This window comes from Equus asinus, chromosome 12 (assembly GCF_041296235.1).
Source record: "Equus asinus isolate D_3611 breed Donkey chromosome 12, EquAss-T2T_v2, whole genome shotgun sequence".
NCBI classification, from domain to species: Eukaryota; Metazoa; Chordata; class Mammalia; order Perissodactyla; family Equidae; genus Equus; species Equus asinus.
The window spans coordinates 46,959,991-46,973,406 of NC_091801.1; the positions used below are offsets into that span (position 1 = coordinate 46,959,991).

At 37.7% G+C, this 13,416-nt stretch overlaps 1 protein-coding gene across 1 annotated transcript in view; it reads right to left on the reverse strand.

Moving 5' to 3' along the window:
* The window catches only part of STK3 (serine/threonine kinase 3), a 266,921-nt gene that overhangs the window by 4,044 nt on the left and 249,461 nt on the right, over positions 1 to 13,416 (reverse strand). The gene's annotated exons all lie outside the window — the stretch shown is intronic.

Consider the following 13,416-nt stretch of genomic DNA (forward strand, 5'->3'; position numbering starts at 1 on the left):
AGTTGTGGCATGTGGAACGCTGCCTCAGCGTGGTTTGATGAGCAGTGCCATGTCTGCGCCCAGGATTCGAACCAACGAAACACTGGGCCGCCTGCAGGGGAGCGCGCGAACTTAACCACTTGGCCACAGGGCCAGCCCCGTTGAGTAAGTTTTGACACGGGCTTGGCCAATTTGAAAATGAAGTGTCACTAAATTTTCACTCTATACATTATAGTTTGACAATAATGATACAATTTGACTAAATGATATAGTTTGACTATAATGATTTCGTTTGATTATGCTGGCTTCTGGGGACACCCCTAGCACATCCTTTACTGGTTTTCTGTGCAACAGTAAGAGAGAGGCCTCATGTCGTGTGTGTATTGGGGATAAAATCCATTCTATATATGGGATGCTGTTTTAGGGATGTTGTCTCAGGGCTTATAGGATGCCCTGAAATATATTAGGTTATATACACTTGGGCTTTTATCTTATTAACATTAAAAAAATATCTAAAACTCTGTCTCTTTCAGAAACCAACTATTAAAGCAATGGTGACAGGGAGGTGGTTTAAAAACATCTGTTAAGCCACGATGATTTACTGAATGTTATTACATACTCAGCATCTTGGTAGATACTATACGGAAAGCAAAGAATTACTAAACTATTTCCTTGCCTTAAGAAACTTACAAATTAGTTAGAAGCATTAGATTAGCAACTATAAACATGTAGGGACTGATGCTGGACCCTATACAAGTAAGCCTGATTGTATGTGGCACAGATTAGTGAGACGTTCTTAACTCAAGTCCATGAATAAGCTTCTTGTGCAAAATTCTGCATGTTGATATGTACATTTTCCTGAGCATCCATTTTTTCTTAAAACAGATTCCCAACAAAAAGAGAGAAGCCTCACTATAAATTCAGTGAAGAGAAGATTCCCTGTAGGGACTGTGCTGGTCCTTGAAAAGGAAGGTGTCTCAGAGCAGTGAGCAGGGCCCTGCGAAGCCCTGCCATGTTGAGGAGGCAGCATTAAGGACACCAGGGAACTAGGTGCTGGTGGGACCCAAGAGCAGGCAAAGCAGGGTTTGGACATCTGGGAGCTATGATCAACTCTGGAGCAGGAAAATTATATATGATAGTAATCCAGGCTTGGTTTTAATATAAAACTTGTGGCTTATCTTTGTTTTGAGAAGAGAACTGTCTTTGGTTATTTTATGAGCCAAGACAGAAAAATGCTCTCATTACTTTATAGTCACATGTCAATTTTAATCAAAAAATAGCATTTTTCAGCTTGAGCCTCCATTTTACTCACCATACCTGCCCTAAGTGACTCTTGGTTCCAAAAATCAAATCCATTCTCAAACGAAAAAGATTTGTCAGCACTGAGGACACTGAAAAGAATGAGTCACAGACTTGGAAGGAAGTTCAAAAGAGGAGTTCCAAAAATACAGGATTGATAGAGTTACAGGAAAGAGTGCACAGGCTCCCAGGATGACAACTGAAGTTGAACACCACTTGCTTCGGGGTATAAGAAATTCTGGTATGTATATAAAATATGCCCTGTTATTTTTTAGTCAAACATCACCAAAAGAACCTATCTTACTACACTATACTATTATATACATTTATATATAATGCATAGTATTATATTATATACTTCATTAATTTTTAATCTAACTATTAACCACGCATCTGTTATATGGTCACTACTGTTCAGATCATTGTAGGGATAAAGAACAAGCCAATAGGGAACCTTGAAACTTTCTGAACTGTATAAACAGGTAGATAGTGAGATGAAGGGCCAGTGTAGACGGCACACAGCCACATTTACCTGTAAAGACATTCCTAGGTGCTGTCGACATAAGACCCAAGTCCACTTCATCTCTATTTCAGCTCATGTTAATCCTTCCCATCTCTGAATTTCCATAAAACATTCATAATTTAAACACAATTTAGTATTTGATTCTAGAGTCATATGTTATTTAATAATTGATTTTTATGCATGAGTTTCATGTCTCTACTCCAGATAGTCCAAAAAACATTTAAACTTCAGAGACTGTACACAGACTTAGAAACTATTAAACTAAACTGCTAAATATCAGGACATGAAGGTGGGTAGATAAAGAGGAATACAGAATAAATGACGCAAATGAATGGGTTATGCTAACATCATACAAAGTAACCGATTTTTGTATTAAAATATTCCTGCAAATATCTTATACTACCTTACTGGGCAAACTGCCAGTAGTTCATAAATATTACATTACAGTAATGGACTGAATTCAGGGAAAGAAGCTACTTAGAAGGAAAATTTTCCTCCTTTAATAGACTTTTATATTTTTAATATGTAAAATTTGTGAAACAGAGGTCTGAGAGGTTGGAGAATCATTATCTGGCATTGTTAGGGAGTTAGGTGTTTCACAGAAATAAATTCATGAAGTGCCTAAATATTAGTTCTTTAAATGATAAAATTTTGTTTCAACTATTTTGAACAGAAAATCTCAAACAGTATTCTACAGAACATGCTTCCTTCTAAAGCAGGGGACACAGGCTCTAAAACCACCTTTCCTGGATGATGAATCCTCATTATATCTAGTACTAATCTGTGCCATGTACTAATTTTTTCTCTTCTTTTTGGCTTTTTATCTTCATTTGAGGGAAATCTATCAGCTTCTTTTCATGGCCATGATTGGGCATATATCCTTCTCTCACTACCTCAAGTTAGTTCATCTATTGGGAACCAGAAAAGCATTAAATAAACCTATAAGGCCTTACACTAGATAAGAACAAGTAGGTTCTTAGTGAAAGCCTGAGGCTGTTTTAGGAAAAATGTATGGCTTTAGTGCTGAAGCCTGTTACACCTATTTCTATTGTTTGTATTTTTTTTTTTAAGCTGATTTCAGATTTGTGGCTCTGTAAAGTTGAGGTTACAGGAAATCTGACTTCTACATAAGCTACATATAATAGCTTTGTTTTCAGGTGGGCTGTCAGAGAACTTTAGAGGACTCATTTATTAAAATATTTATTGATATTTTCTATGGACCAAGCACTGTAGATACAGAGATGAATAAAACACTCTACATCCCACAAAGAGCTTGAAATCTAGCTGGCAAGACAGGTCCACGCACAGCTCATTCACTGAAGGATGAGTAAGCTGAGAAGATGGGAAATAGGACAAGGAAGAAGGGAAACAGCATGAGCAGAAATGTCTAAGGCACACAAGTGCTTGCCATCTTTGGCGATGTCAGCTGACTGCTGGGATGTGGGAAGGATCCACGGGGGAAGAGGTTCAGGAGATGAGGCAGGAAGGAGAGGGGAGGCCAGATCGCGAAGGGCCTTAAGCATATTGCTACAAACTTTCTGTGGACAAGAAAGAGATGCTAGATAATTTTGAGCATAAATAGTGCATGATCATATACAAATGAGCTTTAGAAAAATATCTCCAATACCAGGTACAGAAAACAGATTGCCACAGGGAAAAAATAGAGGCAGGAAGATCCATCAGCAGGTTGTTGCAACAGTCTAGTGAGAAGATGAGGCTTGAACCAGGAAAATGGAAGTAAAGATTGAGAAGAAGAGAGGGATTCGAGAAACGTGAAAGTGGAATTGATAGGACTTTTGCTGTTGACTGACTGATGATTCTGGCTTTAAGTTTGGGTGATGGGGCAAAGATTGATACTATTAATAAGGCAGGGGAATTAGTGACATTGATTTCAGTCCTGTTCAGTTTGAGATATGAGCAGACATCAGATATGGATTATGATTTGGGGTTTTGGAGCTCAAGAGAGAGAGTCAAGCTAAAGACACAGACTTAGGGAATCATCAGTATTTAGGCCATAGCTGAAGTCCTTGATGAGGATAAGATCATGCAGGAAGAGAGGGTTTTCTCCCTGATCTTATGATCTGTCTATGGTATCCAACAGAAAATAACCCCAAACTTTAGCATTTGTGGTCAGAGGCTCTTCTCATTTTGTTAATAGAACAGAAATATCGGTAGGTTTCTAAATAACTCTAGATCATGGTGTCGTCTAGACAAAAAAAAAAAAAAAAAAGTGAGGTTAACTGGTAGAATTTTTCACTTTTTATTCAGTGTGTATGATTTATAGACATGAACTTCTGGCTGGGTTTTCACTTCTGATTAAGCCCTAATAACATATATTTAGCATTCTGTGTTTCTGTAGCTATCAAGCCTCCCACAGGCATGAAAATGGGTTGAGGAGGGAAACATGGCAAAAGCAGCGTTTTCTTTTCTTTTTTTTTGAGGAAGATTAGCCCAGAGCTAACTGCTGCCAATCCCTTTTTTTTTACAAATTTAATTATATATGTATTGGAGCCCCACAGGCAAGCTTGGCAGTTGAGGCTTACATGCCATTCTGAGCTAAGGAATGGGATAGGGGCTTGGGGCCTCAAAGGGGAAGAGGGTAATTCAGTGGATGATAAGAAGAGCAGATGTTTAGTAATTAGGTGTCTGTCCTGCTATATAGATGGGTCATTCAGATAAAAAGTTATCTCTGGTAACAGTTCTCTGTCTCGGTCAGGCCCTCTATCTAAATTCTTTTAGGTAGTTAAGGGAAAGGCAGAAGTTTTTCTTGAGTCTGCTGGGCCAATCCTCCTCTTTTTGCTGAGGAAGACTGGCCCTGAGCTAACATCCATGCCCATCTTCCTCTACTTTATATGTGGGATGCTTACCACAGCATGGCATGCCAAGTGGTGCCATGTCCACACCCGGGATTCAAACTGGTGAACCCCGGGCCACCGAAGCAGAACATGCGAACTTAAACGCTGCACCACTGGGCTGGTCCCAAAAGCAGCTTTTTCAATCTCTTGGAAAACAGTACTGCTCAATACCTTAGTAATAAAAAGATTCACAAACCAGATGAAATTTTATGGAGACTCATAGTGATAAAAATGACCCTATAATATTATACAATACACTACCACCCTTTAAAAATGCTAATCTAAATTAAAACATTTTGGGGATGCTAACAAGGATAATAATATTCGAGGAAAATTGAGTTTCCTGAATTAATGTCAATATTATTGTGGCAAAAATTTCTTTCACTAAAATTGGGTTTCCTGAGTATCTTTATAAAAAGGAAGGAAAATCACTTCAGAATTATGTTTACGGATCAACAGAGTTTGAGGTAAATCCACTTGAATTTATTTATTTATTTTTTTGCTGAGGAAGATTCGCCCTGAGCTAACATCTGTGCCAATCTTCCTCTATTTTGTATGTGGGTTGCCACCATAGCATGGCCACCAATGAGTGGTGTAGGTCTGCTCCCAGGAACCAAACCTGGGCCGCCAAAGCAGAGCACACTGAACTGAACCACTATGCCATGGGGCTGGCCCTGATTTACATATTTTTTTAAATTTCATAAGGAGACGCTACTTACAAGCCACCTTTCTACAATACACGGAACACAAAGCAGTCATATTACCATAGCATTATGCCAGCTGACTAATTCCAAAATAAATGCAGGGTAAACTGGAGTTAGATTATCAAGTCTTTGATCTACATTTGTCAAGAAGTCAGAAAGTCAAGTCACTGAAGAGAAGAATTTTAGAAAACGCAGACATTGTGGTTTTTACCGTATGTGAACAAATGTACAAAAATGAGTAACTCATCTGGAAATGGCTTTTATATGTTTTAGGCTAATTCCATTTAATAAAACTTAGTTTTGAATTTAATGGTAAAATAGAACTTGCACAATTAACAATGATTCTTAAATCTTCAGGCCTTAATGTAGTTAAAGAATACTGTAGTTTGAGCATCTTTACAAACATTAAGGACACAAATTTGCTTAAGTGAGTAAATGAGCTGACATGCAGTAAGAGGAAGAACTTGAATGGAAAGACACAAGCAGGACCACAACTTCTTCAAAAACACAGAGTCACAGAGAAAGAGATGAGTTTCTGAATGATATTGTTTCATAACCTGAGGCATTTTTTTCCATTCACAAGAATTTTTGCTTTTCTTGGACATTTGAAATGACAAATATCAGAGGGAAAGACACCTTAATAAGGGTAAAGAATAAAATCGACTTCCATAAAAGGGTTTAAACTGAGACCATGTAAACTGAATCGTATAGGCCTGAGAGAAAAAAATTTTGAGATCTGAGATTATTAAAAGCCATTGCATATGATTAAGTCATTTATTAAACACATAAACTATCAAGTTGGGTTATGAGTTAAACCTCACAGAATCTTATTGCAAACGAGAACCTCAGAGATGACCTACTGTAACATCTTTATTTTAGGTGAGGAAAAGAGAGCTAGCTTGCTCAAAGTTACACTCCAGGTTAATGGCAGAGACATGTCCTGACCTATAGGTCAGGGCTTTTTTTCATTATACCAAGTTTGATATTCTTAATCCAGCACTGCCAGAGAGTTCAAAATGTTAAGTCACCACAACCGGGGGTGTGTTGCTGAGAAATTTCCAGGGCCTTCAACCTAAGCTGAAAGGGAAAAAGGTTTTTAAGTATTCAGCTATGAAGGCCACAGTGAATAGAAAACCCTGCATATGACATTTTTATAGAGCAGTCTTTTAAAATGGAAGAAAATGCAGAAGTTCAGCAAAAGATAGACTTGCTATTCTTCCTTAAGCTTCAGGCCAGCTCTTATAAAAAGTTTGCTTGAAACAAGTGGAAATACTTTAAAGAAAAACCCTAAATTTTATAGCAATAATAATTAGATAGATAGGTGGATGGATACTTATTCATGAGTTAAATGAAAAAGTAAAAAATCCTTTTCAACAGGAGTCAACACTTTGTTTGAAAATTGGTATAGTTTGGTACATGACTGGCAGCTTGAATAAGCAGCTCATTTTGTTGATGATAGTCCTGGATTATCACCTTTCATCAAGGAGGTAAGAAGATTACAGATCAATCTCCAAAAATATTCTGTTTCTCAGTAACCATTAAAAAAAAAAGAAAATCCAAGCAAAAGATATGCATATTAATAATTCACTTACTAGCTCTTGCATAAGACGGCAGCACAAACTCAGCGATGTGAGAAGTTAAGATGGAAAATAAGATTAAATCAACCCATTGATAATTTTGAAAGTTCAAACTTTTAATAATTAGAATTTCTTCTGTACTCTATGAGAAATATTGAAAGGCTGCTTATTACTGATGAGGAAGAGTTGTCAGTAAAATTAGAACTTTCTTTAAGTTTATATATCCAGTCTACTATAAAAACCTAAAATATCACATTCAAATGATAAGAAGGAACTACTTTCTAAAACAATTTCGTCTTAAGAGTTCAAGGGATTATTTTGTTTCATCAAAATAGCTCTAATTACATGATACATTTTTAAAAAAGGCTTAATCTCAAAAAAGAGCAGAAAAGGATTATGAAGTTTTTAAATGCATAAATGTGATAACATTTCAAGACTTTATGGATCCATGAGTTGCAGGTATAATCAGTCTGTCAAAATAAATGAGACACCACCACAATGAAGCAAATGGTCTTACATGTTAATGTTAACACATTTAGTCAAATAGTCAATCAAGAAAATCCTGTACAAGGTTTGCTGTGTTTACTGGGAAAACAAACTCTTCCTAGCAACTGTTTAAATAAATCTCACAGATGCTACAGACCTTATTAGTGGCCTGTGATTAAAAAAATATGGATTGCTAATACTGTATCCTGACTCATCTATTTCCCCATCTGCTAGCAATTCTAACAATATGAGCTATCAACAGAACGGCTAACAACAATAATTTTCTATGGCAATTTTGATGCTAAATTGCCTATAGCATTTGGTAAGATTTACCAATGCACGCTTCAGACTGTTTCGAGTTGTCTGTGGCCTGGAGCCACATACTCCTTTTTCCCCTAATATTCCATCTTAGCTCAAATTTTTACTGTGCTGAACAGAATCTGGTTTGGTTTTACAAAACAATGCTCATGGAGGCTGTCACACTCATTTTACTATCAACGAGAGCGGGAAATGCATGAAAGTACTAGCAAAAATCTGGTCAAGTCCACTGATTAGTTTAGATATATATAAAGAGGTAAGGGGCCTTTTGCCAATAACACAGAGCAACAGGGATAACAGGTAGTACTTAAAGTTAAAAAAAATTAAAACATTAATATATTAAGGCATTTCCTGATTTAATTTCTGGCACTAAGAAGAGTACAATAAAAGAGCTCTCAAATCAATCCAAACAACTATGAAGCCAGCTTAAAGAAAACCTTACATATACTTAAAATATGCATTTACAAAAATAATTAAGATAATGACAATTTCTGATACTTAAACACTATATAAAAAAAGCTGAATTCCTCATTGTAAATCCCTTATAAAATATGTTCTTAAAAGCTGCATTAACATTAAATCTACTGGCAGAGCCTTCTTCCCAAAATAGACATTATTTACCTATCTGGATGGAAGATTACATGTAACTCTGTTCCGAGCTGAGCAGCCCCCTGTCTTCAGCTGACTGACTGAATGACTAAATATTCTGGGATTATAACTGGAAACTGCCATGAACCATCTGTTTGGTTGTTTAACCTCAGAGCATCTACAGTAAATTTAAGACATTTAGATTTTATTTTCATTCCCAAAAGAAAACCATATGTCGTAGCTATCTATGAGGAGATGGGGAGAGAGCCGATGATCGGTTTCTCGATGTGTTAGACACTCTCCTAGCTCCCGTGCTTTAAGTCATTTAATGCCAGCAATTACCTTATGGGGTAGACATCACCAACCCTGTTTTTCAGGTGAGGACACTCAGAGAGACCAAGTGACACACTCTAGGTCACACAGCTAGCAGTGTTTATGCAGGCGCTCAAAGACAACATCAAATTCACTGACACAGGTTTGGATTGGAGCCTCTTGAGAGCTGTTTCTTGGGTCTCCCAAGAACTATGAAAGCATTCAAAATCCAATTATCACGTAAAACAGTTTTTAACAGATTGTCTATAGGTTAAAATCAGGGAAAGATTGCTTTAAAAAAAATCCCACCTTTCCTCCCAGATTGTACCTAATGAAATATTTTACTATATTAATAATGTATTTTAGCTATAATTGGCCTTATGAAATAAGTGCATATATGTTTATTAAGCATTTTTGTATTTAATCAGCTCTCCAGCAAAATAAACACAATTCTACTTAGTGCTTTGGGATAAATGCCATAATTTTATCAATAAAAAGAGATATGCTTGGTAAAACCAGCAAGACATGTTCCCTTGACATATAAAGACTTTGCCTGTGTCCATTCAGATTGTCCCATAGTTGGTTTGGTGTTGTCTTTAGCTTGGATCTAGCAGATGAGCTATAAGCTGATGAGCACTACAATTATCTTGTCCTGGAGAAATCTGAGGCACCCACATAAAAAAGGAATGATGAAATTTTAGTTGCATTCGTCGATGGGAGTTGAACATCCATTCTTTTTATGCTTCTCAGTTTCTAGTATGCAGTTTTGCCTGCTAAAAATATCATGAAAAAGTTAATTCATGCATAGCTCTGCCATACTGTAAGTGGCTCTAAAATTCTAGGCCCAGGACAACAAAATCTGAGTAACTTGAAACCAACTGGTAACTAAATCTTTCCAGATCTATTAAGGGGCAGATAAAAAAGTTCCATTAGCTTTGAATGATGTCTTATCTCAATGATGCTGATTAACACTTTGTTTGAATATTTTAAAACAATGATAAAGCCATAAATGAGGGATTAGCAAGTTAAGCCATTAGCATTCTTTATATACTTCATTTCTTTAAAATTAACTATATGACTATAGTTATGGAAGATCATAAACATTAAAAAAATCTTTAAAATATAGCTGTAGCTAGCTCATTGGGCAGTCAAATCTCTGTGTAACTATTGTATAAACTTACAGTTTCATTTTTCTCCAATCACACTTTTTCAGCTGTGCTATCCTTAATTTCCCTGACACATCCCTTATGGAATCTTGGGCAGATCTCACTGATTTCTGCTCACTTTTAGTTATTAAGAATCTAGACCAATTATAAACTTTATTCTCATATTAATCTCATCTCTCCTCTCAGTATGGGCTTGTACAGACAGACCAAGAGACTTGTGGTGGGAAGAGACGATGTCTGTATCCAGAACCTTCTCCCCTCCCCAACTCTTTTCAAGGTCTAGCTCCCCTGGTGTTGGGAGCTGTGTAGGAGACAGGGATCTTTTGATGTAAATGGTGTCATTTATTTGTCACCAAAATATTTTTTGATGTCACCAAATATTATGTCACTGACAGAAAGATTTGTCAGCGGCAGGTGGTTTCCCTGGTCTTGCCCTGGTTTGGCTGAATACTGGTGATTTGTGCACAGAAGGGGTGAGTGTGGATTTCCTGACGTGGTGGTTGGTATTACCCTGGTGCTCACCCCTCTTGGAGAGAAGTGGCCCTTTGGGTGGGGTATTGTCTCCTCTGGCCTGAAAGCCTCCTCATCAGCATTACGACTTCTGACCTTCTTTTAGAGCTACAGAGAGAGCAGAGGTTCTTCTCTATGCTCTCCAGGGGCCACCAGGACACAAAGAAGGTCTCCTAGTCTCCTCTTTCCTAGCACATCACACTTAGCTGATATATACATGAATGTTCCAGAAAGACTTTTTAAAAAAAATCTAAGGATGGCACCAAATTAGATTTTTAAAAATTATTTTTGATATCAACTAATTTAATAGAAAACATGGCATCAAAATTTTATCTCTAATACTACCTTGTAAAATGAGTGCATTCCGAATGTTCCTAGAACTTTTCAGTGCTGAGCTGGACCAAGTGGCCACCTCTCTCAGGGCAGTAAGACTGTTGGCTTGATCCTCCCTTGAGCCAAACACCTGCTTTCTGAGTGGCCTCACTACTCATATGGACATGGAAACAGAGGCAGAGAACTGAGACTGAGGCGACTTCACAGAGAGAATCTAATCCCACTCCTGCATCTACTGGGAAGCCAGGAGACAGACTATGGTCACTAGTGGAAACTTGGGGATCAGAATGTGAGCTCCGGTTTGAATAATATACATTAACATAAAATAGTTTTGCTAGCAAATCGTTACATTTTATTTTTCAGGATGAAATTTCAGCTCAGCCTTAAAAAGTCCAATTTTAATAAGGATACAAGGAAAAATGCTCTTTAATTACCAACTAAATAAAAGACATACTGTTGGTTTACCTCCTGTGGAAAAGTAACAACAAAGCTATGTGGCTGGGGTCGGCCCAGTGGCGCAGCGGTTAAGTTCGCACATTCCGCTTTGGCGGCTAGGGGTTCGCCGGGTCAGATCCCGGGTGCAGACTTAACGCATTGCTTGTCAAGCCATGCTGTCGCAGGCGTCCCACATATAAAGTAGAGGGAAGACAGGCACGGATGTTAGCTCAGGGCCAGTCCTCCTGAGCAAAAAGAGGAAGATTGGCGGCAGATGTTAGCTCAGGGCTAATCTTTCTCAAAAAGCAAAAAACAAAAGCTATGTGGCTGTTAAATTCAATGTACTCTTGAGGAACTTTCCAAAAGATGCTGTTAGCAAGTGACTGACATATGCTGTTATTCAAAGAGTAGCTAATCCACTGGATAATTATTCTGAAATAATTATTTTGTATTAACATATAATATCATGTAACTTCCAATACTGAATAAATAACCTAACAGAACTAGTGACTAGTACCTGATACCAACAGATGCTGGAATTCTCTAAAGCATACTTAAACAACAATGTGTGTGAATGAAATTTCCTTTACCTTATTAGATTCAGGTACAGATGCAATATCAAAAGGATGCAGTAATTTTGAAAAATACTGGAAGCAATGGAATTACCTTCAAACTGACTCAAATACGGTAGCCTGGTCTGCACAACACTGCCCATTACTGGGTTCCCACGATATCCAGCCTATTTTCAGTTAGAAGCATCCATTTGAATGAACCTCTTCCTGCTATAGTTTTTTTAATCAAAGTGCATGATCTTGTAACTGTCAGGCCTACCGCTGGCCCTGCGGCCACCAACCCACACATCTCTTCTAATTGTCCTCAGCTGGGAGACACCCACATGGGCCTGAGCCTTGTTATCCTCTCACAGGTGTGTTCACTGCCTCATCTTTCCCTTATGCACTGTAAGGCCTTTGAAAGAGACCACCTTCACTCTCACAGCCCACTTGAAAGTCAGAACATTCAGCTGTGTTGGACTGTGATGTCAAAGGAAGGGAAAGAGGGCTTGTAAATATTGATGCAGTTACAGATTTTGTTAGCTATCTCCTTTTTCAACCACTGGAAACTTTATTTCTCATTGGCCTTTAATGAGTGTCATCCTGAATTATAACAACTATAATAAAAAGGGCAGATTTCCTACCTGGCAGTTTTGCCAGTTTGACAGCAGTGGAAATTTCTCCACCCCCTGCGAAATTTCTGCTCTGAGTATAAAAGGAAAGACGACACTGCTTATTGATTCTTAAGAAGTGGTGGGTTTTTTACCTAGCATTAAAGTATTGTGGATTTTTAATCTGGTGTTAAAGTATTGAATAAGTATTGACCAAGTATTGAATAATTGGTAACTATTTTGTAAAATCTCTTAAATCCTATTAAGAAAACTTATACAATACCTGAGTGGTAGCACCAAAAGTTGAAACAGTAGGATGTAATAAAGTTAACCCTCCTAAATCAACTGAACTGTAACCAAAGTGACTTCTGAATGGGCAGACCTCTGGGAAAAGTGCAGGGGATAAAGGGAAAAGCTTGATTGGCTCTGGGAGTATAAATGTTTATAAAGGATGAGAACAGGCATCTAGCTGGATCACTGGTCCCTGAGAAGTAAGGAGATGGGCCACCATCAGATCAACGGTATTTGGAACGGAGAAAACATGAGGCCACCGAGCTCTACAGATACGACTTAGTGGCAGCTTCTGAACCCCTCTCACAGGGGCACCATCACAGCCTCTAAGGGAGGGCTAGGTCGCTGGCTTTCCAGCACCCTCTGGTGGCCAGATTTGGCATCATAGATATTCTGCCTTTTAAGAGCAGACCGGCTTTCCCCTTTTTTTTTTTTTAAAGCACAGTATACTTCAAAACCTTTTTTTAGTCAAGGAAGGAATCACCAACAACACTGCTGGGCTATAAGTAGGTGGGAAATTACTTATTAGGTGTAAACTTGGCACCCCCAAAAGTAAGCTATTATAATGATTCAAAGAGAGAAATTATTCTTCTGAATGTGTTTAAAATCCCCTGGGTGAAGCTACTTAAAGGAAAAGATCTCGTGAGTACTTAGCTATTCAAAATGTGATTCTTTGCAGCACTTACTCTACATGAAATATTCTTTTATATATGGATTCATACTGCTGTAAATTTCATGCACATAATAGCTAGCATGTATTGAGTGCTTAGCACTGGCAGACACTATGCTAAGGGTTATCTCACTTAACAGGTAATAATCCTAAGAAAAAATAGTACTATTAATACCACCATTTTTCAGAGTTTAAATTTTCAGAGGCA